Source organism: Artemia sp. Qi Xiang Cuo, chromosome 9 (assembly GCF_049724085.1).
Source record: "Artemia sp. Qi Xiang Cuo chromosome 9, ASM4972408v1, whole genome shotgun sequence".
Lineage (NCBI taxonomy): Eukaryota > Metazoa > Arthropoda > Branchiopoda > Anostraca > Artemiidae > Artemia > Artemia sp. Qi Xiang Cuo.
The window spans coordinates 60,093,438-60,117,519 of NC_142802.1; the positions used below are offsets into that span (position 1 = coordinate 60,093,438).

A 24,082-nucleotide genomic window follows, 5' to 3' on the forward strand; every position below is an offset into this window, starting at 1 on the left:
AGTGGAAGGAGCCATTAAAATTTGACGAACGGAAACTTCCTCCAAATTATAAACTAAAAAACTTTGTTATTGAAGTATACAATACAGCCTAGGGCTATATAACCCCCAGAGGGAGGGGGCGGGGGTCATGGTGGGGAAAATAATGGCACTTATCTTTATTTATTACAAGGTTTCTTTCCTAGGGCGAATCTTGGTGAATATATATATATATATATATATATATATATATATATATATATATATATATATATATATATATATATATATATATATATATATATATATATATATATATATATATATATATATATATATATGTTTATATATATAATTTGTATCGATACATATATCCAGTTATTTACTTTTAAAGTCATTTAGTAGCGTAAACTACATCCTACTGGGGTAAAGTTTTCGTTGTTCGTATTATTGACTTATGAATAAAGTAAACATACTACTCGATGCCTTTTTTTATGCTCTTTTCAAATATAATAATCATTTTTATCGGAAATGAATTTTACCCCCACACCTAGCCTATATATACCAATTCAGGGTATATATTTGCACATTAGGAGGGGGGGTTAAACTTACCGGTACTGTTCTATTAACCGGGCTCTTTCGAATACGACATTGCATATCAGTCACGAAATTGATCGAAACGCCTGATGAAAACAGGTTTACAATGCCTTCTGGGATATAAACAAACGCAAGAACTATATTTAAATTGTTTTTTTTTTTTGGTGTTTAGGGGGGGGGGAGGTACCTAGGTTAGGTTAGGTTACGTATTTAATATATGGTATGCTTTGCCCCCCCCCCCTAATGTGCAAATATGTAGCCCAAATTTTTTTTTAAACTATTATTTCATGTTATTTCATTAGCATTAGCCAAACTAGCACTATATAAAAGATCCCGGTTAATAGAACAGTACCAACTTACCTCTCATTTACATCAGAAATAAAATCCTCCCCCCCTAATGTGTATTTATATACCCTGAATTGGTATATATAGGTGTAAAGGTAAAATTCGGTACTTTCCCATTAAATGGGTCTTTACAAGGAAACCAGCAACGAAAAAAACGTTTTTGACGGGTTAATTCAAGACACCGCTATACAGTAATGCACTGCTTAGTGCGGTTTTCAATGCGTTTACGATATTTAAACTGTTGTTTTTGGGGGTTTAGGGGGAGAAAAAGGTACCTAGGTTAGGTTACCTATTTAATATATGCGATGCTTTACCCAAATTTGTTTATAAGCTATTATATATTCATCCTATTTTATTTTATTTCATTAGTAGCCTATTAACGAAACTTGACTTTTTAGGTAGGCCCAAATAATGGGAAAGTACTTAAAATTCATTTCCGACAAAAATGATTATTATATTTGGAAAGAGCATAAAAAAAGCATCGAGTGGTATGTTCACTTTATTCATAAGTCAATAATATGAACAACGGAAAATTTACCCCAATTGGTTCCTACCAATCTCTCAGTATTTTGACTAAAAATAAACAAATACCATAAAAAAACAACTTACTTCTCATCCCCAACTTCAGCAAAAATAGAATCCGCAAACTATTAACAACTATTTACAGGAACACAATAACCATGACCTTGACTTAATAACTGATTTTTTTTTCTTGTCATCACCAAAACAATGTCACTGAAATTTCACTAGTGAGAAACCCAGATAGACGACGATACAATTTTCTCCACATTAGCAAACACAGCGCAGGTTTCTTATATCTGACGTATTAGACCGGCTCAGAAACAATGCAGGTACAACACTGCCACTTCTTAAACAACACTAAATTTTTCCAGCTATTATAATTATTTGCCGATGTAAACATGAAGCGACACGTAACGAAAGTATTATTCTGTTTTCTGCTTTGTAGAACAAGGCTCAGATAGCGTGCTGGAACATCTGAAATAGATAAGATTTGATTATGATTTGGAAAGTCTTATGGGTTATGCTGAAATTAAATCGTTTTGCGTTTTCGAACTATTTAAACCACAAACCAGTCAAAACAAAAAATTATTTACCTCCAGCACAGCTCTATTCGTACATGAAAACCGCGATTTTTACAGATTTTCCTTTGGTTGTTCCAAATTAATGAAGTTTCTAGAGCAGTATCAGATTTCGAACAGTGTTGTCAAGTTAGACCGTACAAAAATTAGCAAAATTAATTAACTGAAATTTGATAACCCTTTTGGTCCGTAAAAATTCTACTATTAACAATCTGTGAATTCCCCAAAAAAGGACACTTTTCTAGGAAAGCTACATATTCTTCTGCTGTTTGATGCCGTATTTACTTAGCTAATTTTTTGCCAATTTTTTAACAAAGCCGGAGTTAGGTTTTTATCAGGAGGGAGGGGGCAAGTGTAGACTTTGCCGCCCCTTGCTGCACCAACAATAATGTAAATATTACAATTTTTGCCCAGAAATATTACAATTTAAGTTTGTTATGCCACCCGGGGTGCTATACCCCCTCTAGCCTCCCCTAAATCTGACCCTCTTTCGCTCGAGTTTCTTTTTCTAAATTTGGCACCCGCTACTAACAAAAACTACATAGCTGCATATGGAGGTAAATTTCATTAATAATTTAATTCGTGAATTCATATTTGCATAACTGAATTTATTTTATTAATAATTGAATTGAATTTTCCTCGTCCTTGGAAGGCAACATATATACAATAGCTAGGTTTTGTTCAGAATGAACAAATATGAGAGACACGACTGAATTCTCAAGAAAAAGGGATGAACATCCATTAATAATACCAACCCCCTCCGAACAAACACAGCGTAAGTTTTAACAAACAATACAACAGAACCGTTCACTAACAATAAAGATATAAATGATTCTTATTTAACAATAACTATATTTCCCGACATTAAAATAATTATTTTCGAAGTAAACATGAAGCGGGGCGAGAGAATCAGTAATATAAACTCCTGTATGTATTTGGGAAGTAGCCACATTTAATTAGATAATTGAAGACTTTGCTGATAAGTGATTAAAATAGTACTACGTAAGAGAATAATATTGGTATGGTTAAGGTATGAAGTTAGTTTAGTAGTTCATTCGGCGTGAATTCAGGAGTTCAGCAGGGCTGTGTTCTATCTGCGTTTATATGGATTATATTTCGATGGGCTTAATCGAAGAAACACGACAAAAGCTATAGGAGAACATGGTACCCAATAGGAGGGTAATAAATCTCCTAGATTTGGATTTTACAGATAAATTTAAGTTGCGTAAATAAAATTAATGAATTTCCGGAATTTTTAATAGTTAAGGGTGCCAGAATATGTTTGAAAATTAATGTGAAGAGGTGATATTAGGTACCGAGAAAATCCATCAAGTGGGTAGCTCTATTTACCTGGGTATTAATATTAGTAAGGATGGTGGATATATATATATATATATATATATATATATATATATATATATATATATATATATATATATATATATATCATCAGCAAAAGAGCGTAACGTTCACGTCAAACATAATTCATTGTAAAAAATACATAAAAAAAAGTCAACGCTTAGTTAAAAAGTCAAAAATAGAAATAAATAGAAAACAACAAACTAATGAAAATACAAAAAAATATGATGAGTCAAAACTTAGTTAAAATTATTTTAACTTAGTCATTTAGAAGAAGTTAGAATCATTAACCATCGCCGAATAAAGAACTTTGACAAATCTATCATAAAAGAAGTAAATGCTATTACAACATGATACTCGTCTGAGCACTAAGCCACCTGAAAATGAAAAACTGGTTAACTGCTCCCCCACTCTACCCTCTGCAAAGCTTCTGATTTTATCACCACTTTTGGTAGTCCTAAAAATTTCTATCTCCAGTTTTTATCTCCATTCAGTTTATTTATTCTCCTTCCACGCCACAGATTGACGACAATTTATAGCGTCAAGCCATTCTCTTCCCACTTTGTGGGCGATTTCTTACGATATTCTAGGTATAATGTCTATGTCCATGCGCTGGGTACACCTTAGCCACCTAGCCGTTTTTTCATCATATTAAATAGAAAAAACGTCTTTTTAACAAAAGTAAAGAGCAAAAATATGTCTAAAGCAGAGTAAAAAATACAAGATATTGTAATGCTTAATCAGCAAAAAGTTAATAGAAACAACTTAATAAAAATGAAACCAATAATGAACTTATAATTTACAAAAAAAAACTAATATTCAACTAAAATGGGGGAGGGGGGTTCATCCGCCCTCCAATCACTTTGAACGTTAAAAAGGGCAACAGAAATTATGATTATCAATCCAATGAACCCCCACCAAAGTTCCTATGACCACCCTTTCTATAAAAAAAAAACCTTATATGCCCCCAGGGCAAAACTTACAACCCTTGTCCTGCGGGCAGTGGGGGTTTGCCATCCTCAAAGACACAATTTCCGGACCTTTTAACTACGCTGAACAAAATGGCTATCTCAAAATTTTGATTGGATGTGTTCGGGGAACTGATGGGCGTGGGTGGGGGGTTAGTTCCTTTTCAAACTCTTGCGACTATTAAATAGGGCACTAGCCTTTTCAATTTTCAATCGAATGAGGACTCTTTCAAGTTTCTAAGACATGTCCTTCAATACGAAGTGATCTGGTCTAAGGAAAACAAACAAACAAAAAATTAAATAAATAATACATTCTGCCCACATCGCTCTTTACTTAGGCAGCGCAATAGCGCTGCCTATGATAAGATGGTTTAATTTGTTTTGCGCTGCCTATGATATAAACTGAGAGGGGTCAAACCATTTCGTTCATGATGATGTTTGAAACTATGGTACTTTCCCATTATATGGGCATTTACAAGGAATCCAGTCACGCAAAACCCATTTTGTCGGGTTAATTCACGACACCGATTCAGAGTAATGCAAACCATAGTGTGGTTTTCATTACGTATACGATATTTAAACTGTTGTTTTTTGGGGTTTAGGGGGGAGGTACCTAGGCTAGATTAGGTTAGGTTAAGTATTTCATATATGCTGTTCTTTACCCCCCCCCTCATGTGCAAATATATAGCCCAAATTTGTTTATAAACTATTATTATCCTATTATTTGTTTATAAACTATTATTATTTCATTAGCATTAACCAAACTTGACTTTTCAGAAATGCCCATATAATGGGAAGTACCGAAACTATCTTCAAGGAATTCTTTTGAAAAACATCTAAGTTTCTTCAGCTTTTTTCTTTAGTACGGATAAATTAAATGTAGGCCTGTTTATGACTACATCGGTTGGCGTAACTGTATTGCAGTACTTTGGTTATGTTCGTCTTTTTTTTCAATATGATTCTTGTCTAAAATTAATTTTAATTTAATTAAAAAGGTTTCAATAAAGAAAGTTAAAAAGAATTAAACTTTTTTAATTTTTGTGGCTAATTCTTATCTGAGACCACTATAATGTGACAACTAGGTGGTCAGAGAGACACAGTCAGTTTGACAATAGTTTCTGACTATATCGACCATGCTGAATCCGAATATGGGTGGTGGCAAAGCTGGAGATCACGGCTTGACCTTGTAAAAGCAAAAAAACACCCTTTTCAGGCCTATAAAACGTGTACAGACTGTTAATTTTTTTTTCTAAGGTTGTACCACTCCGATTTAGTGGCGCGACATCTCATTTTGGTCCTAATATGGTCTTCTCATCCTAATATGATCTTTCTGAGAAAATGACACCAAATACTTCTAGAGAATACCAGAGCATGGTTATTCTGCAAACCAGTAATAGCAGATAGTGAGGTAGTCAGAATTTTACTTTGGGAGGGGTTCAATTTATTTTTAGGAGGGGTCCAACTGGGTGACTCATAGCGGCCATTATACAAACATAAAAGTAAATGTTTTTATGCGATTGTTTGCATTTTGGGGTGCCTCCCCCCTCGCTCCCCCCTATAGCCTATTATTGGTTACGGCACCTATTGCAGAGTTCTGTTGTATTAGTAAGGGAAGTTGGTCAATTGTGGACTTGTTTTGAAAATTAATCAAAGTTTCTTGGGCTTTTCATTGTTAATCTACTTAAATATTCCTGAAAACTTGTACTTCGAGATATATTACATATTTAGCAATAACATTTTTGTAATTGAAGATTTTAATTCCAAAAATGGTTTCCGAAAAAGGCTTTTTTCTTTAAAAAAAGGAAAGATCCATTTTAAAGCCTATTACCAGCAGAAATAACGTCATTAAATAGTTAAAACTAAAAAACAGAATTTAACCTGTTACCAACACATAAATGAAATGCAAAAGAACCTGAATAATCACACCAAACAGAAAGATAACAGATACTGTTATGAAGGAATAAATGAATCCTAAAATGAACGAATATTACCACAAATAAGAATAGACCAGAGTATGACTTGTGCTTTGCTGAAAACGATTTGTATTTTGTATAGTGCGTTCTTTATCTATCATAACGTTAACAGCAACTCAACAACAAAGAAATATCACGAGGCTAACCAATGTTTACACATAAGAGTTATCAAAAATAAGAGTGTCCCCCCTCCCGTTAAAGCTTCTAAATGGCTTTTGTGTTATTGGTGTTTTATTGAAAAGGCTGTTTTTTTTTAACAGTGTTGTTTTTTTGTCAAAGCATTGACAAAAAAGGGATCATAATCAAGATTAAAGGAAAGAACTATTAAATTAAACTGATTGTTTAAAATATAGTGGTACTAATTCCAGAAGTATAAGCAATTTGTAAATGCTTTAATGTCAGAACTCTATATAAAGAAATTTTATAAGTGTTTAAAAAATTTTTTTATAAATAACCCTCCCTCCGAACAAAAAATCCTGGATACGATCCTGGTTGCATTGTAATTTATATCCTGGGAAAAGCTTGATGTTTAGTAAGTTAATTTCTCGATTAGCAGTATTTTGGCTCAGAATCGAAAGCTCGGCGGAACAACCTTAGATAGTCCACTCTGACATTAGCTATTCACCTTCACTTTAACTCACAGAATGTAGTGTAGACTGTAATTCAAGAACAAAAAAAAAACATCCTTTTAGTCCGGGGCCACTAAAGCGTATCTCCTTATTTCTGAGTTGAGGTGGTCAGAAAAACATAGTCAGTTTGAAAATAGTTTCCGACTATATCGACCACGCTGAATCCGAATATGGGTGGTAGCAAAGTTGGAGATCACGGCTTGACCTTGTAAAAGCAAAAAAACACTGTTTTTAGGCCTATAAAACGTGTACAGACTGTTAATTTTTTTTCTAAGGTTGTACCACTCAAAACCTTATATGCCCCCGGGGCATAACTTACAACCCTTGCCCCGATTTAGTAGCGCGATATCTCATTTTGGTCCTAATATGGTCTTCTCATAGAATATGTTAAATTTTTTCTGATATCTTGTATAACCCAGGAGCTATAGGCTAATGTTTATTAATTTTCCCCGAAAATCTCAAAATTCAAAGGTTCATTTTCAACTAAACCACGTATCTCGGATATTTCTAATAATTTTTTGTTGTTCATTCTTTTTTACAGAATTTACCTTTCGTATTTAGCTTCACATTGCCGTAAAGTTCAAAGCTTAAACTGTTCGGTGAAGCCGTCTAGAATTTTTTGAAAAAGTATAGGCCAAAAAAAATATATGCAAAAATACATTTTTCCAAAATGATGATGTGACACATCTTTTATGCTAGAATTTAACGCCAAGTCCGAATATGAACTTTACTTTGCAGCCCAATCTTCACTTCGTTTTTTATATGCTAATTACTCATTTGTAGGCCTATGTTCTTTTGATAAATGGTATTGCAGGAAATGTTTTTATGCCAAATTTTGACGCCGAGTCCAAGGGTATTGATGACTTGATCATCGTGTTTCAACTTTAATTACTATGTGCTATTTAATCTGCAATAAACTCTTATTTTCCACTAAATATAGTTGTACATTTATGTTATAATGATCCTGCAAAGATTTGCAAGACAGTAAACGGACGCGAAAGAACCATGCTCGACAGATGCTGAAAGCTTAAAAATGTAACATGATTAAAGAGTGTTTATTATTTTAAGTACTTTACCTGTCAAAATACAATTCCCACACATCCCAACAGTTTTCCTCAAACATACCAAAAAAATCCCGCTAATCATCGTCCGAATCGTCGCTGTCGGCACCACATCGCCCACCACATGCGCAAAGAATGTCGCATGGCTTTATCCCAAAACAAGGGCATTTTTTACGACACACAGTTTTACAGTAACAAAAGGTTGAAGCCTTGTTGACAGATGGAGGCCAGGGGGGTCAGCGCTGAAGTCACTGGACTGACTCCTAAAATGTCGTGATGGGTCCAGCCAAACTCAAGTGGGTTGAAGACATAGGGCTTAGGAATCACAGCCTGAAAAATAATGCTCCACTGAAGTATTGCTCTCTTGACGTGATATACGAAAGAGCCATCTGTTCGGGGTAAGCTGTTCAAGTTCTTTTTCTGGGAAATAAATGAATTCGGAGGTCATTGAAAGAATCAAATTCGGACTGTTTTTACTATATACCGATACAGCCAATTCCGTACAGATACGCAAGATTTCGGGCTCGTACATAATGATGTTTTTGATATCACTCCTCAGTTTCAGTGTAAGATCAGCAATTTCTTGAATGAGCTGTGATTTAACAGCAGATGTAGCAGATGTTTTTTTGCCCTTCGAGAAGAAAAAACTAACCGTATCACATCAACTAATGCAATGTAGCAGCCCTATTGACTCTACAACAGCCCACGATGTTCTATTCACAATTTTATGGATCGGAAAGACTTTGTCACGGAACTGAGCGTAGAGCTCGGGTTCATAGCGTTCAAATTTGCACTTTATTGAAAAAAATATAAATGTTTTACTTTTATAACTTTAATAAAACAAATAATATTAACATTTTGATTACTAAATATCAGTATATGTATATTGATCTGACAATTCACATTCATTTGTATTTTTTTAGTAAAGTGCAAATTATTTTCTGGCCTTGGGAAGGCATAGGGGGTTTTGGCCCCAACTTATGTTAACTTCTGCTCGTTTTGAGTTTGAATCGGTCAGGCACGTACGCAGGAATTTGTTTCGGGTGGGGGGGGGCAATTTGTATCGGGGGGGCCAAATCCTTCAAACCCATTATTCTGTGAGAAAAATCAGAAAATTATGAGAAAATGAAAAAAATCGTGAGATTTCGGGGGGGGGGCGGAGGCCCCCCCCTACGTACATCCCTGGACTCGATTAATTATTGTAATTTCTGTTCGTTTTAGGTTTCATTTATTTATCGATGCTGATATGGGGTAGATTCACGCTTGGTAGATTATTTGATTATATTTTTGCTCATTTTTTGTTAAATGGAGTTCTTTACTTTTCTTCGAAAAACCTATTTTGTGTAAAAAGTTTTTTTAATTAATTTCTATTCGTTTTATATTGACATAGTCTTTTCAGAGGAAAAGAAAATAATACTTTAAATCTTTTCGTTCTTTAAGACTTTATAGTTTGGCCTGCTATTTGTATCCTGGAGAAAAATTTTCAGCAATTTTTAACTACATACACCCTTTCAAAAATCTGGACACAAATAGTACTGTTTAATTTAGTTTCGTACATCCTCTAGTTGACCGGAAATGGATAACTTGATACCATTCGCAAAAAAATCTGTTTACTTTCTTTGATAGCTTGGATACACTTAAGCTATTTTGATTTGGTTAAATTTTAAGAGCAGAAGTAGCCCCGGAAGTTTGAACATAATACCCTCAGTCGTTCTTGGGATACTGCTGAGATGTCTTATTGGGAATTAGCATTAACACAGTGCATTTTGATTTAATCTTATTTTATCGTGATTGGAGGTTGCCCTCCAATCACGTTCGACTATTAAAAAAGGCATGAGCTCCTTCTATTTTCAATCGAATGAGCCCCTTTCGAAGTTCCCACGACAACTCCTTCGGTATGAAGTGCCCTGGTCTAAACAACAATAACAAAAATATTACTAATCACTTTCGACTATTAAAAGGGCACTAGCCCTTTGAATTTCAAATCGAATGAGCCCTTTTCCTGAAGTTTCTACGACAACGCCTTCTATAAAACCTTATATGCCCCCAGGGCATAACTTAAAACCCTTGCCCTGAGGGTTGTGGGGGAGTGTCCTCCTCAAAAACATATTTTCTATGTGGAAATCAACTCCGCTGAACAAAATAGCTATCTCAAAATTTTGATTGGATGTGTTTGGGGGAATGATGAGCTTGTGGGGGGGGCTATTTTCCCTCCAATCCCTTTTAACTATTAAAAAGGGCACGAGCCCTTTGCATTTTCAATCGAATGAGCCTTTTTTGTAGTTTCTACGACCTCGCCTTCAATAAAAAACATTATATGCCCTCAGGGCAAAATTAAAGCCGTTGCCTTAAGGGTTGTGGGGGGAGTGTCCCTCTAGAAACTTATATTATATCAGGATATAAACTACGTTGACCAATCTAATTCTCTCAAAATTTTTAGTTGATGTGGTTTGGCGAATTGTGGGCGTGCGTGGAGAGAGGGACCAGTTGTTGACCGCTCATCACTTTCTACTACTAAAAAGGGCAGTAGCCCTCTAAATTTTCAGTCGAATGTTCCTTTTTTGACGTTTTTACGACAACGCCTTCTACAAACGCCTTATATGCCCCCAGGGTAAAACTTAAAACCCTTGCCCTGAGGGTTGTGGTGGAGTGTCCTGCTCAAAAACATATTTTCTATCAACTATGCTGAACAAAATGGCTATCTCAAAATTTTGATTGGATGTGCTCGGGGGAATGATGGGCGTGGGGGGGGCTAGTTGCCCTCCAATCACTTTCGAGTACTAAAGAGCACTAGCCCTTTGAATTTCCAATCGAATGAGCCTGTTTTGAAGTTTCTACGACAACACCTTCTATAAAAACTTTGTATTCCCCCAGGTTATAACTTAAAACCCTTGCCCTGAGGGTTGTGGGGGAGTGTCCTCCTTAAAAACATATTTCCTATCCAGAAATCAACTACGCTGAACAAAATAGCTATCTCAAAACTTTGATTGGATGGGTTTGGGGGAATGATGGGCGTGGGGGGGAGGGGGGCTAGTTGCCCTCTAATCACTTTCGACTATTAAAAAGGGGACTAGAACTCTCGATTTCCAATCAAATGAGCCCCTTTTGAGGTTTCTACGACGACCCCTTCCATATGAAGTGCCCTGCTCTAAAGGTTAAAATAATAAAGGATGCATTGTGCCAACATCGTTCTTATATGCCCTCAGGGCATAACTTAAAACTCTTGCACCGAGGGTTGTGGGAGAGCGTCCTCCTCAAAAAGATATTTTCTATCTGGAAATCAACTACGCTCAACAACATGGCTATCACAAAATTTCGCGGGGCTGGGGTGGGGGGACTGAGGGGGGTGCGGGGGGGGCTAGTTGCCCTACAATCACTTTCGACTACTAAAAAGGGGATTAGCCCTTTAAATTTCCAATCGAATGAGCCTGTTATGAAGTTTCTACGAAAACGCCTTCTATAAAAACCTTATATGCCCCCAGGGCATAACTTAAAACCCATGCCCTGAGGGTTGTGGTGGAGTGTCCTGCTCAAAAACATATTTTCTATCTGGAAATCAACTACGCTGAACAAAATAGCTATCTCAAAATTTTGATTGGATGTGTTTGGGGGAATGTTGGGAGTGGGGGGGGGGGGGCTAGTTTACCACCAATCACTTATGACGATTAAAAAGGGCACTAGAACTCACGATTTCCAATCGAATGAGCCCCTTTTGAGGTTTCTACGACGACCCCATCCATATGAAGGGCCCTGCTCTAAAGGAGAAAATAATAAATGATGCATTGTGCCAACATCGTTCTTATATGCCCTCAGGGCATAACTTAAAACCCTTGCACCGAGGGTTGTGTGAGAGTGTCCTCCTCAAAAACATATTTTCTATCTAGAAATCAAGTACACTGAACAAAATGGCTATCTAAAAATTTTGATGGGCTAGGTTTTGGGGCATGAGGCGCTTGCGGGGGGGGGGGCGAGTTACCCGCCAATCATTTTAGACTACTAAAAAGGGCACTAGCCCTTTAAATTTCCCATCGAATGAGCCTGTTATGAAGTTTCTACGAAAACGCCTTCTATAAAAACCTTATATGGCCCCAAGGCATAACTTAAAACCCTTGCCCTGAGGGTTGTGGGGGAGTGTCCTGCTCAAAAACATATTTCGATCTGGAAATCAACTATGCTGAACAAAATGGCTATCTCAAAATTTTGATTCGATGTGTATGGGGGACTGTTGTGCATGGGGGGGGGGGGCTAGTTGCCCACCAATCACTTTCGACGATTGAAAAGGCCACTAGAACTCACGATTTCCAATCGAATCAGCCCCTTTTGAGGTTTCTACGACGACCCCTTCCATATGAAGTGCCCTGCTCTAAAGGAGAAAATAATAAAGGATGCATTGTGCCAACATCGTTCTTATATGCCCTCAGGGCATAACTTAAAACTCTTGCACCGAGGGTTGTGGGAGAGCGTCCTCCTCAAAAAGATATTTTCTATCTAGAAATCAACTACGCTGAACAAAATGGCTATCTCAAAATTTTGATTGGATGTGTTTGGGGGAATGATGGGCGTGGGGGGGGGGGCTTAGTTGCCCTCCAATCACTTTTGACTATTAAAAAGGGCACTAGCCACTCTAATTTCTAGTCAAATAACCCCTTTTCGAAGTTTTTACGACAACTCCTTCGATACGAAGTGCCCGGGTATGGAGAAAAAAAAAGAAAAAAAGAAAAACACACATTGTGCAAACATCGTTCTTTACTTAAGCAGCGCTAGCGCGCTGCCTATGATAGGATTCCCGGAAATGTTTACAAGGCCGAACACTCAGTCATACCGATCAGCTACAATATGTAGCTCGGTTGTAGATTTTGGGAGTCGATTTAAGAGCCTTGCAAGGATTCGTTTCGAAAATGCCTCAACGGCTTCGGTTTTGTCTGGCACTTGTGACCGGATTAACGGCATGAAATCTACCAGTTCCCGTGACCGTGTTAATCGGTACTTCGTTAGGCCAACTTTCTAAACTTGCAGAGGCGCGAATGAATTTGAGAAAACTTAACTTCGTACCCAATCGAAGTTTAATACGTTCACTAGCTACTGCTTCAAATATTGCTGGGGCGTAGGGAAAAATTTCGTGTGGCATGATCTTACTTAGCATCTCAAGCGTAGATCCTTGACTAGTGCCAACAGTAACCAAAATCCTTTTAACAGCTTGCAATTCAGCATAAACGTTGCTACCGGTCTTGGTCGTTGAACCTTTGGCCTGTTTTTTTTTTTTTTGCAGTCCATAGTCTTTACTTTAACCATGGAAAAGGGGTTGGGTTTTCCATCGAAGTATGCTTCCAATGCTTTTAAACCACTAGCACGTGCACTCAAGAGGCTCTTTGGCGCTGCTTCATCAGCGACTTGATTTGAAATGGTATTCAACAATGATTCCTCATCAAATGTAAAGGGTTCAATATGGTCTTCGACAACAGAGACCACATTACTGACAATGTTTTCTCGGCGCTTCTCAAAGGTTCCATTTTTGCTTCCTTCACCATCAAATTCACTCATGCTCTAAATTCCAGCAAGTCGATAAAGGGCAGAGGAAACCTCAGCACAGAATGGTATGGTGCTAGTCCATTTGGCAACTGCCATTGAGTTCAGTGTGATTCCCTTTATTCCTCCCTTTTTTTTATTCAAGGTTGAGTGTGGATTCCAGTGCATGATTTGGGGAAACACAATTCATCTTGCAATTTTTCCGCAAGACAAAGATATCTTTGACAGTCTTTTGACAAAGATATCATGCAAGCTAGGTGGCAAGGTTTTCATGTCACTCAAATACTGGAGTAGGCATGCAGTGTACTTATAATGCCCAGCAGCTGTCAAATACGGCAACATGAGGGTTAAACCCATAATATGACCTTCCCAGTCTCTCCCACGCTCTGCCATCAGGAACTGGAGAAGAATTAGCACAAGATTCATATACTCCATCCAAAACTTCATTGTAAGGTTTTTTTCACGCGACTTGTTGAACTAGTTCATCAAAGGCTTCATTGATTCCAAGTGTTTGTCTAGGTTGTTAAAGGAGCCTTCACAATTCATGAACGCAGACATTAAATCTACAGCTCATCAAAAGTACTTGCTTCTTTGTCTGATTCGATGTAACACTGTTCAAGAGCATTCCAATATACTCTATAAAACGCCTCTACTACGATGATGTGAGCCTCCATACACCTATAATAGGGTTTTACAGTCATAGCTTTTTTAGCAGTTCCAGAGAGTATGATACCAGCCTTACTAAAGATTTCTTCAAGCCCCGAGCCTAACAGTACAGCTTCTCAATCACACTACCAACCTCAAGCTTAATCAGCAACAGAGTTCACAAAATTGTTGTTGTTGTTGATAGTACTTCCGGGCTGTTGCCCACTGCACACGTGACATAAACAATTTTTTCAAACACTCTTAATAACTTATTGTTTCACAACTATATTGAAAGGTTCGCTTAACAGAGGGCAATCTTTGAAGATGACTGGGGCAGGTTCTTGGCTTAGGATTTGTAGGGAGACTGTCACTGTCCCATTCTTATCAGCAGATAAACTGAAAATCAGTCAGCATTGTAAATAAAATTTGAATTAACACACACACAAAAAAAGTTGTTATTTGGTTGAAAAGTAAAGTTCATATTCGGAATTGGTGTTAAATTCTAGCATAAAAGATGTGTCACATCATCATTTTGGAAAAATGTATTTTTGCACATATTTTTTGGCAAACGAAGTTAAGATTGGGTTGAAAAGTAAGGTTCATATTCGGATTTGGCGTTAAATTCTAGCATAAAAGATGTCACATCATCATTTTGGAAAAATGTATTTTTGCATATATTTTTTGGCCTACACTTTTTCAAAAAATTCTAGACGGCTTCACCGAACAGTTTAAGCTTTGAACTTTACGGCAATGTGAAGCTAAATACGAAAGGTAAATTCTGTAAAAAAGAATGAACAACAAAAAATTATTAGAAAGGTCCGAGAGACGTGGTTTAGTTGAAAATGAACCTTTGAATTTTGAGATTTTCGGGGAAAATTAATAAATATTAGCCTAGATATCAGAAAAAATTTAACATATTCTATGAGAAGACCATATTAGGACCAAAATGAGATGTCGCGCCACTAAATCGGAGAGGTACAACCTTAGAAAAAAAATTAACAGTCTGTACACGTTTTATAGGCCTAAAAAGGGTGTTTTTTTGCTTTTACAAGGTCAAGCCGTGATCTCAAACTTTGCTACCACCCATATTCGGATTCAGCGTGGTCGATATAGTCGGAAACTATTGTCAAACAGACTTTGTTTTTCTGACCACCTCAACTCAGAAATAACGAGATACGCTTTAGTGGCCCCGGACTAAAAGGATGTTTTTTTTTTGTTCTTGAATTACAGTCTTCACTACATTCTGTGAGTTAAAGTGAAGGTGAATAGCTAATATCTGAGTGGACTATCTAAGGTTGTTCCGCCGAGCTTTCGATTCTGAGCCAAAATACTGCTAATCGAGAAATTAACTTGCTGAACATCAAGCTTTTCCCAGGATATAAATTACAATGCAACCAGGATCGTATCCGGGATTTTTTGTTCGGAGGGAGGGTTATTTATAAAAAAAATTTTTAAACACTTATAAAATTTCTTTATATAGAGTTCTGACATTAAAGCATTTAAAAATTGCTTATACTTCTGGAATTAGTACCACTATATTTTAAACAATCAGTTTAATTTATTAGTTCTTTCCTTTAATCTTGATTATGATCCCTTTTTTGTCAATACTTTGACAAAAAAACAACACTGTTAAAAAAAACAGCCTTTTCAATAAAACACCAATAACACAAAAGCCATTTAGAAGCTTTAACGGGAGGGGGGACACTCTTATTTTTGATAACTCTTATGTGTAAACATTGGTTAGCCTCGTGATATTTCTTTGTTGTTGAGTTGCTGTTAACGTTATAATAGATAAAGAACGCACTATACAAAATGCAAATCGTTTTCAGCAAAGCACAAGTCATACTCTGGTCATATTCTTATTTGTGGTAATATTCGTTCATTTTAGGATTCATTTATTCCTTCATAACAGTATCTGTTATCTTTCTGTTTGGTGTGATTATTCAGGTTCTTTTGCATTTCATTTATGTGTTGGTAACAGGTTAAATTCTGTTTCTTTTTAGTTTTAACTATTTAATGACGTTATTTCTGCTGGTAATAGGCTTTAAAATGGATCTTTCCTTTTTTTAAAGAAAAAAGCCTTTTTCGGAAACCATTTTTGGAATTAAAATCTTCAATTACAAAAATGTTATTGCTAAATATGTAATATATCTCGAAGTACAAGTTTTCAGGAATATTTAAGTAGATTAACAATGAAAAGCCCAAGAAACTTTGATTAATTTTCAAAACAAGTCCACAATTGACCAACTTCCCTTACTAATACAACAGAACTCTGCAATAGGTGCCGTAACCAATAATAGGCTATAGGGGGGAGCGAGGGGGGAGGCACCCCAAAATGCAAACAATCGCATAAAAACATTTACTTTTATGTTTGTATAATGGTCGCTATGAGTCACCCAGTTGGACCCCTCCTAAAAATAAATTGAACCCCTCCATAAGTAAAATTCTGACTACCTCACTATCTGCTATTACTGGTTTGCAGAATAACCATGCTCTGGTATCCTCTAGAAGTATTTGGTGTCATTTTCTCAGAAAGATCCCTTGTATTGGTTGAAGTTACCATTCTTAGACTTATTTTAGGTAGCCTTTATTCTTGTGAATATTGTAAACTGTAAAGGTTAATTGAGTAGGAACCTACTACGGGTCACCACTTAATTTACGTAGTGTTGATTTTACTCCACAAATCACAAGGACATCTGGACTGCATATTTTATTTTTAGAGATTGAGTAGGAACAGTAGGTACCCCTTTCTTCCGTCTTGAAAGAAGAAAACTTTATCGAGCTGCTCATCACAATTTGCGCACCTATATCATATCCGTTTCTGCGCTGCTTATCCTCTAGGTTTTGAACAAAGAATGTATAAATTAGTCAAAGAGACTGAATCAATGCCACAGACTTTCGCCAAAAATGTAGCATTGATGACGGCTATACTAGCCAAAGAAACCATAAAATATACAACAGGGAGGAATAGTCTTGCCACTACACCTGTCCTGTTCAAGAAATCTGAAACTCTGGCTCCGGACTTTCGTGTATGCCCACCAAGATTCACTGGCACGTCAGTTGTTAGTAGTGAAAAAGTATATGCATCACTACACAACACATACTTAACCTATAAACATATTTGGCAGTTACCAGTTCGAATTCAAAGCCCGAGCTTAATCCTTACTCTGCTGTTCACACCCAAGCTCTTTATTCTCTGGCTTCATATGGTATCAATTTTTCTATATTTATCTCCTAAAATGTTTATATGCGAATCCTTTTTTCCGTCTTAAAACTAGTGATGGTTTAAATTCTATAATTTTTTTAAGGCGGGGCCTGAGACAAGGGGGAGGGGGGTATCTCCTTTTTTTTAAACTATGTGTGTTTAAGGCATGTCATCCAAATACCTACTTTTTAGGAAATTTTAATGTATTATACCTAGCCTACGCGGAGGACATTTTCTTAATTAGTCATACACGGAAGGGGCTTCCTGACTTTGTCAAATTTGTTGCATTTTCTTTTTCCGACATTGGACTTCCTATAAATGTGAATTCTCTCTTTTAATGTTAAGGTTTCTTCTAGATTACCAATTAGTTTTCAGAATTTTTCTATTTATCTCTTTAATTCAGTCTTTTATACATGTATGTTTGGGTATCTCGATTACAAATAATTTACGGTCTTTTCTTTCGCGTACTGTCTCCGACGCTAAATGTAGGCTCCAGGTTGGGCATTCAAAAATTGCTGCTAAGAAGAGTAAATAACCGTAAAAAATTATACAGCTAAACCAAAGTGGTGCCATGATCTATGAGCCACAGCTATCAGAGCCATGGCTAATTGGAGTAAAGCCAAGACAGATAGTCTCAGTGTGAGGCAAAGTGGGCATAGCCCTTTTTCAGAATTAAATTAAAAAAAAGTTTTTTTTTTAACTGAAAGTAAGGAGTGACATTAAAACTTAAAGCGAACAGAGATGATTCCGTATATGAAAGGGGCTATCTCCTCCTCAACGCCTCGCTCTTTACGGTAAAGTTTCTCATGGTTTCAAAAGATAGAGTTGTGAGAAAGAGCCAAACTTTAGCGTAAAGAGGGAGGCGTTGAGGATGGGTTCATAACTTGCAGCCCTTCCCCCGCGGACTGTGGGGGGGATTAAGTCATCCTCAAAGACATGGTAATTTTATTTTTCGACCATGCTAAACAAAATGGCTATCTCAAAATTTTGATCGAGTGACCTTCGGAAAAATTGAGTGCGGGAGGGGGCCTAGATCGTGATATTCTAGAACCACTGGGTAGATACGATCACCCCTGGGAAAATAAATAAATAAACACCCATCCGTGATCTTTCTTTTGGCAAAGAATACAAAATTCAACATTTTTGCAGATATGAGCTTGAAACCTCTACAATTGGGTTTTCTGATACGCTGAATCTGATGGTATGATTTTCATTAAGGTTCTATGACTTTTAGTGGGCATTCCTCCCTTTTTTCGAAAACAAGGCATATTTTCTCAGACCCGTAACTTTTGATGGGTAAGACTAAACGTGATGAAACTTATATGTTTGAAATCAGCATAAAAATATGATTCTTTTGATAAATCTATTGGTATAAATAAAAGTTCAAATAGGGATAAAATCCTATTTAATAGACAGTGATGATAGAAATTCACAAAAATACCAGATATTTCGGTCACATATACAGTGACCGTCATCAGTAGTCAAAACTGTAGTCATCAGTAGTAAAAGAGTTTTACTACTGATGACGGTCACTGTATATGTGACCGAAATATCTGGTATTTTTGTGAATTTCTATCATCACTGTCTATTAAATAGGATTTTATCCCTATTTGAACTTTTATTTATCGTCATGGAAAGGCAGTGTGGTCTCCGAAATTATCTATTGGTATGAAAATTCCGTTTTTCAGAGTTTCAGTTACTATTGAGCCGGGTCGCTCCTTACTTACAGTTCGTTACAACGAACTGTTTGATTGTATAAAAATGATGTCTTTTCACTTGTTGATAGATAGTCTATCATCCATCCTAGGGCAGAGCTCAGGTAGATAGGCATGGAGTAAGGGTAATTTGAATGAGCTTTGCCTACTGGGAAAGCCCATTGGTACTGCAATGGAACCGAAACTAGCATAATTTCGGTATTTAAGATTTTTACTTTATCTGCTACCTTGGAATAAGAATAGTAACATTATGAAAAATTTAAATGCTATATATATATATATATATATATATATATATATACATATGCTTGGCCCTACAATCTGCTACATACGACGGCCTTGCTAAATGAGAAACTGTGCGGGTCTTTCTTTTTATTTTTTTCTTGTTATTTATGGTGAGATAAAAATAAATTATTACTATTACTATTATTATAGGGACAGAAAATCCCCCCCAACATCAGGCCTCCTTTCTGGGAAAAATCGAAATCTATGGTCTAAAAGTACAACCCCCTTTATCTTTAATCCCCTAGAAAATCCTCTCACCTTCCCCTCCCCCTCACCACCAAGGTTCAGGTGTGTGTGCATTTAAGCGTATAACCATGGGTGCGTGCTATCGGACTCTGGAACTGCTCCAATCGTAGTGGTGGTATTGACTATTCGAAACTAGTTCACCTTCAAGCTTAAACTTTCAGAGACGACGTATCTTAGCATGATTTTCCAAAATTCTCTAGGGGGTTCTCACAGAAGCGCGATTTTTGTTCCATTTTTACGAGTCAAACAAACATTTCGGGGGGGGGGGGTTCAAACCGGGTAACCCCCCCTGGATACGGCCTTGGGTTCACACAACAATATCAGAGGAACCATTATCCCATTCCCTCTATGTGCAGGTGGACTTATAATAAACTACTAACATCATTGGTAATAGTTAGCTCAACAATGTAAGGCCTACTTCAAATAAACTGAAAGAGAAAAAAAAACTGGTACTTAAGCAATAGCTGGTATCCAAGCGATTTATTGCGCTAAAGGAGACTAGTCAAACGGGTATCTGTCAACAGAGAACTCGATCGCAAGCCGTGGTTTGTCATTGCGTTTACAATATTTAAACTATTGTTTTTTGGGGTTTAGGGGGAAAGAGGTACCTAGGTTAGGTTAGGCCACGTATTTAATCCATGCTATGCTTTACCCCCACCCCCCTAATGAACAAATATATAGTCCATTTTTGTTTCTAAACTATTATATTTTTATCATATTTTATTTCATTAGTATTAACCAAACCTGACTTCTCGTGTGGGTACTAGCTAATGCATAAGTACCAAAAACCTACAGTATGACCTTGTTTCCTCCAATCAAAACCGTTTTATCCTTTGTCTAAAAACTCCATTTTTTTGAAACTCCATTCAACAACTGGTCATGAAACTGATACAACAAAAGGAGTATTTTTAATTGATTCCGAGTTATATCACTGCGCTTACGGCAGAACTTGTTAAGTATCTGTGGTTGCTTCTTAAATAATGAAGACAAAGAATGAACAAAAAGTAATATAATTTTTGCGTGCATCAGCCATTATGCTAACGCAACTTTGATAAAAAGGATCACCATTGGCAGATTTCCACTTCCTTATTATATAACAATGCTGCAATATCATTTGCTGACTACAAACAAGCTGCAAAAAGAACTTTAGAAACGCATAAAAAAAAAAACATTTCCGGGGAGGTTCACACCCCCCTAGCCTCTCCCCTGAATACGGCCTTGATATATATATTGTATATATATATATATATATATATATATATATATATATATATATATATATATATATATATATATATATATATATATATATATATATATATATATATATATATATATATATATATATATATATATATATATATATATATATATATATATATATATATATATATATACGGTGAATGTCCGCAAATTGCCTAATGTCGACATTCACCAGTGAATGTCCGAAATACGTTCTTTTTTTCTTCTTGGACTTATTCACCGTAGCCAGTCATTTTTTTCAACGTAATGCAAGGTTTGATGATGGGAGGTTAGGTTAAGATAGATTTGGTTAGACGCGGTTAGGTTGGTTTAGTTTAAGTTATGTTTTTAACTCATGTCTTATATTTAGAACAAAATTTAACCTAATCTACCTTAACGTAATCTGACCTAACAAAATCTAACCTAAATTTAACTTTTACCATCATTAATTAACAAAACTTTTTCCACAAAATAAGTTTTTCAAAGAAAAGCAAAGAACTCCATTAAACAAAAAATGAGCAAAAAATAAAATCAAATAATCTACCAAGCGTGAAACTACCATAAATCAGCATCAATAAATAAATGAAACCCAAAACGAACAGAAATTACAATAAACAACCGAGTCAAACTCAAAACGAGCAGAAATTAACATAAAGTTGGGCTCAAAACCCCTATGCCTTCCCAAGGCCAGAACAAAATTTGCACTTTACTGAAAGAAATATAAATGTTTTTACTTTTATAATTTTAATCAATCAAAATAATATTAACAATTTGATTACTAAATATCGGTATATGTATATCAAACTGACAATGCACAAATTCATTTGTATTTTTTTCAGTAAAGTGCAAATTTTGTTCTGGCCTTGGAAGGCATATGGGTTTTGAGGGGGTTGTCATCCTCAAAGATCTAATTTACAGAACTTAAAACTACGTTGAATAAAATGGCTATCTCAAAATTTTGATTGGATGTGTTTGGGGAAATGGTGGGCGTGAGAGGGGGTTAGTTGCCCTCCAATCACTTTCGGCTATTAAAATGGACACTAGCCCTTTGAATTTCCAATAGATGGAGCCTTTTTTGAAGTTTCTGATGACAACGCCTTCTATAAAAACCTTATATGCCCCCAGGGCATAACTTACAACCCTTGCCCCGAACGCTGTGGGAGGGTGTTCTCTTCAAAAACATAATTTCTTTCAAATGTCATTTCTTAATTTCAGTTGAATATATTCACAAACATGACCTATGATTCAAGTGAACATACCACTTGATGTTGTTTTTTTCAAAAATTTTACAACAACTCTATTTATAAAAACTTTATAAGCCCCCAGGGCATAACTTAAAACCTTTGCCCTGGGGACTCTGGGGTTTGACATCCTTAAATACATAATTTCCAGAACTGTCAACTACGTTGAAAAAAATGGCTATCTCTAAACTTTAATTGAGTGTGTTTAGGGAAATGGTGGGCGTGAGAGGGGGGTCAATTACTCTCCACTCACTGTCGACTATTAAAAAGGGCAATTTCAATTTCCAAACAAATGAACCCTTTTTGAAATTTTTACAACAAATTTCTATATAAACCTTATATGCCCCCAGGGCATAACTTACAGCCCTTCTGCTGGGGGCTCTGAGGGGGGTTATCATCCTAAAATACCTAATTTCCAGAAATTTTGACTACGTTGAACAAAATGGATATCTCAAAATTTTGATTCGATCTGTTTGGGGAAATGGTGGGAGTGAGAGGGGGGTTAGTTGCCCTGCAATTACTTTCGACTATTAATTTTCAATTGAATGAGCCCTTTTTTATGTTTTTACAACATAGCTTTCATTAAAAATCTTACATGCTCCTAGGGCATAACTTACAACCCTCGCTCTGAGAGTTTTGCGGGGATGGGTTGTCATCCTTAAGGACCTAATTTCCAAAACTTTCAACAACGTTGAATAAAATGGCCATTTCAAAATTTCGATTGGATACGTTTGGGGAAATAGTGGGCGTGAGAGGGGGGTTAGTTGCCTCAAATCACTTTCAACTATTGAAAAGGGCACTAGCCCTTTGAATTTCCAATTGAATGAGCCCTTTTTCAAGTTTCTACGACAAAGATTTCAATAAAAACCTTATATGCCCCCAGAGCTTAACTTATAACCCTTGCCCTGAAGACTGTGGGATGAGTGTCCTGCTCAAAGGTATAATTCCCTGAACTTTAAACTGCGTGGAACAAAATGGCTATCTCAAAACTTGGATTGGATATATTTGGGGAAATGGTCGGGGTGAAAGGGGCGTTAGTTGATCTCCAATGACTTTCGAATATTAAAAAGGGCACTAGCCCTTTCAACTTCCAATCGAATGAGCCCTTTTTGAATTTTCTACGACAACTCGTTCTATAAAAACCTTATATACCACAGGGCATAACTTAAAACGCTTGCCCTGAGGGCTGTGAGGGAGTGTCCTTCTCAAAAACATAATTTCTATCTGGAAATCAACAACGCTGAACAAAATTACTATCTAAAAATTTTGATTGGACGTGTTTGGGGAAAAGGTGGGCGAGAGAGGGGGGTTAGTCACCGTCAAATCACTTTCGACTGTTAAAAAGGGCACTAGACCTTTGAATTTCCAATCGAATGAGCCCTTTTTCAAGTTTCTACGACAGATTTCAATAAAAACTTATAAGCCCCCAGGGCATAACTCAACCCTTGCCCTGAAGACTGTGGGGGGAGGGGGGGGATTGTCCTGCTCAAAGTTGTAATTTCCTGAGCTTTAAACTGCGTGGAACAAAATGGCTATCTCAAAATTTTGATTGGATGTGTTTGGGGATATGGTGGGCGTTGAAGGGGTATTAGTTGCCTTCCAATTACTTTCGACTATAAAGAAGGGCACTATCCATTTCAATTTCTAATTGAATAAGCTCTTTTTGAAGTTTCTACGAAAACGTGTTCTATAAAAACCTTATATGCCCCCAGGGCATAACTTACAACCCTTGCCCTGAGGGCTATGAAGGGGTTGTTATCCTGAAAGAACTAATTTACAGAACTTAAAACTACTTTGAATAAAAGGGCTATCTCAAATTTTTGATTGGCTGTGTGGGGGGGAAAGGGGGGGGTGAGAGGGGGGTGAGTTGCCCCCCAATCACTTTCAACTATTAAAAAGGGCACTAGCTATTTCAATTTCTAATTGAATGAGCCTTTTTTTAAGTTTCTACGACAACACCTTCTATAAA

General features: G+C 36.5%; 1 protein-coding gene across 3 annotated transcripts in view; it reads right to left on the reverse strand.

Annotated features, from left to right (window-relative positions):
- LOC148948890 (uncharacterized) overlaps positions 1-24,082 on the reverse strand; it is a 431,863-nt gene that overhangs the window by 363,869 nt on the left and 43,912 nt on the right. For all 3 annotated transcript variants that reach the window (XM_089094800.1, XM_089094801.1, XM_089094799.1), the window contains exon 2: positions 1,528-1,914. The gene's annotated coding sequence lies outside the window, so the exon portion shown is untranslated. The remainder of the gene's footprint in view (positions 1-1,527; positions 1,915-24,082) is intronic.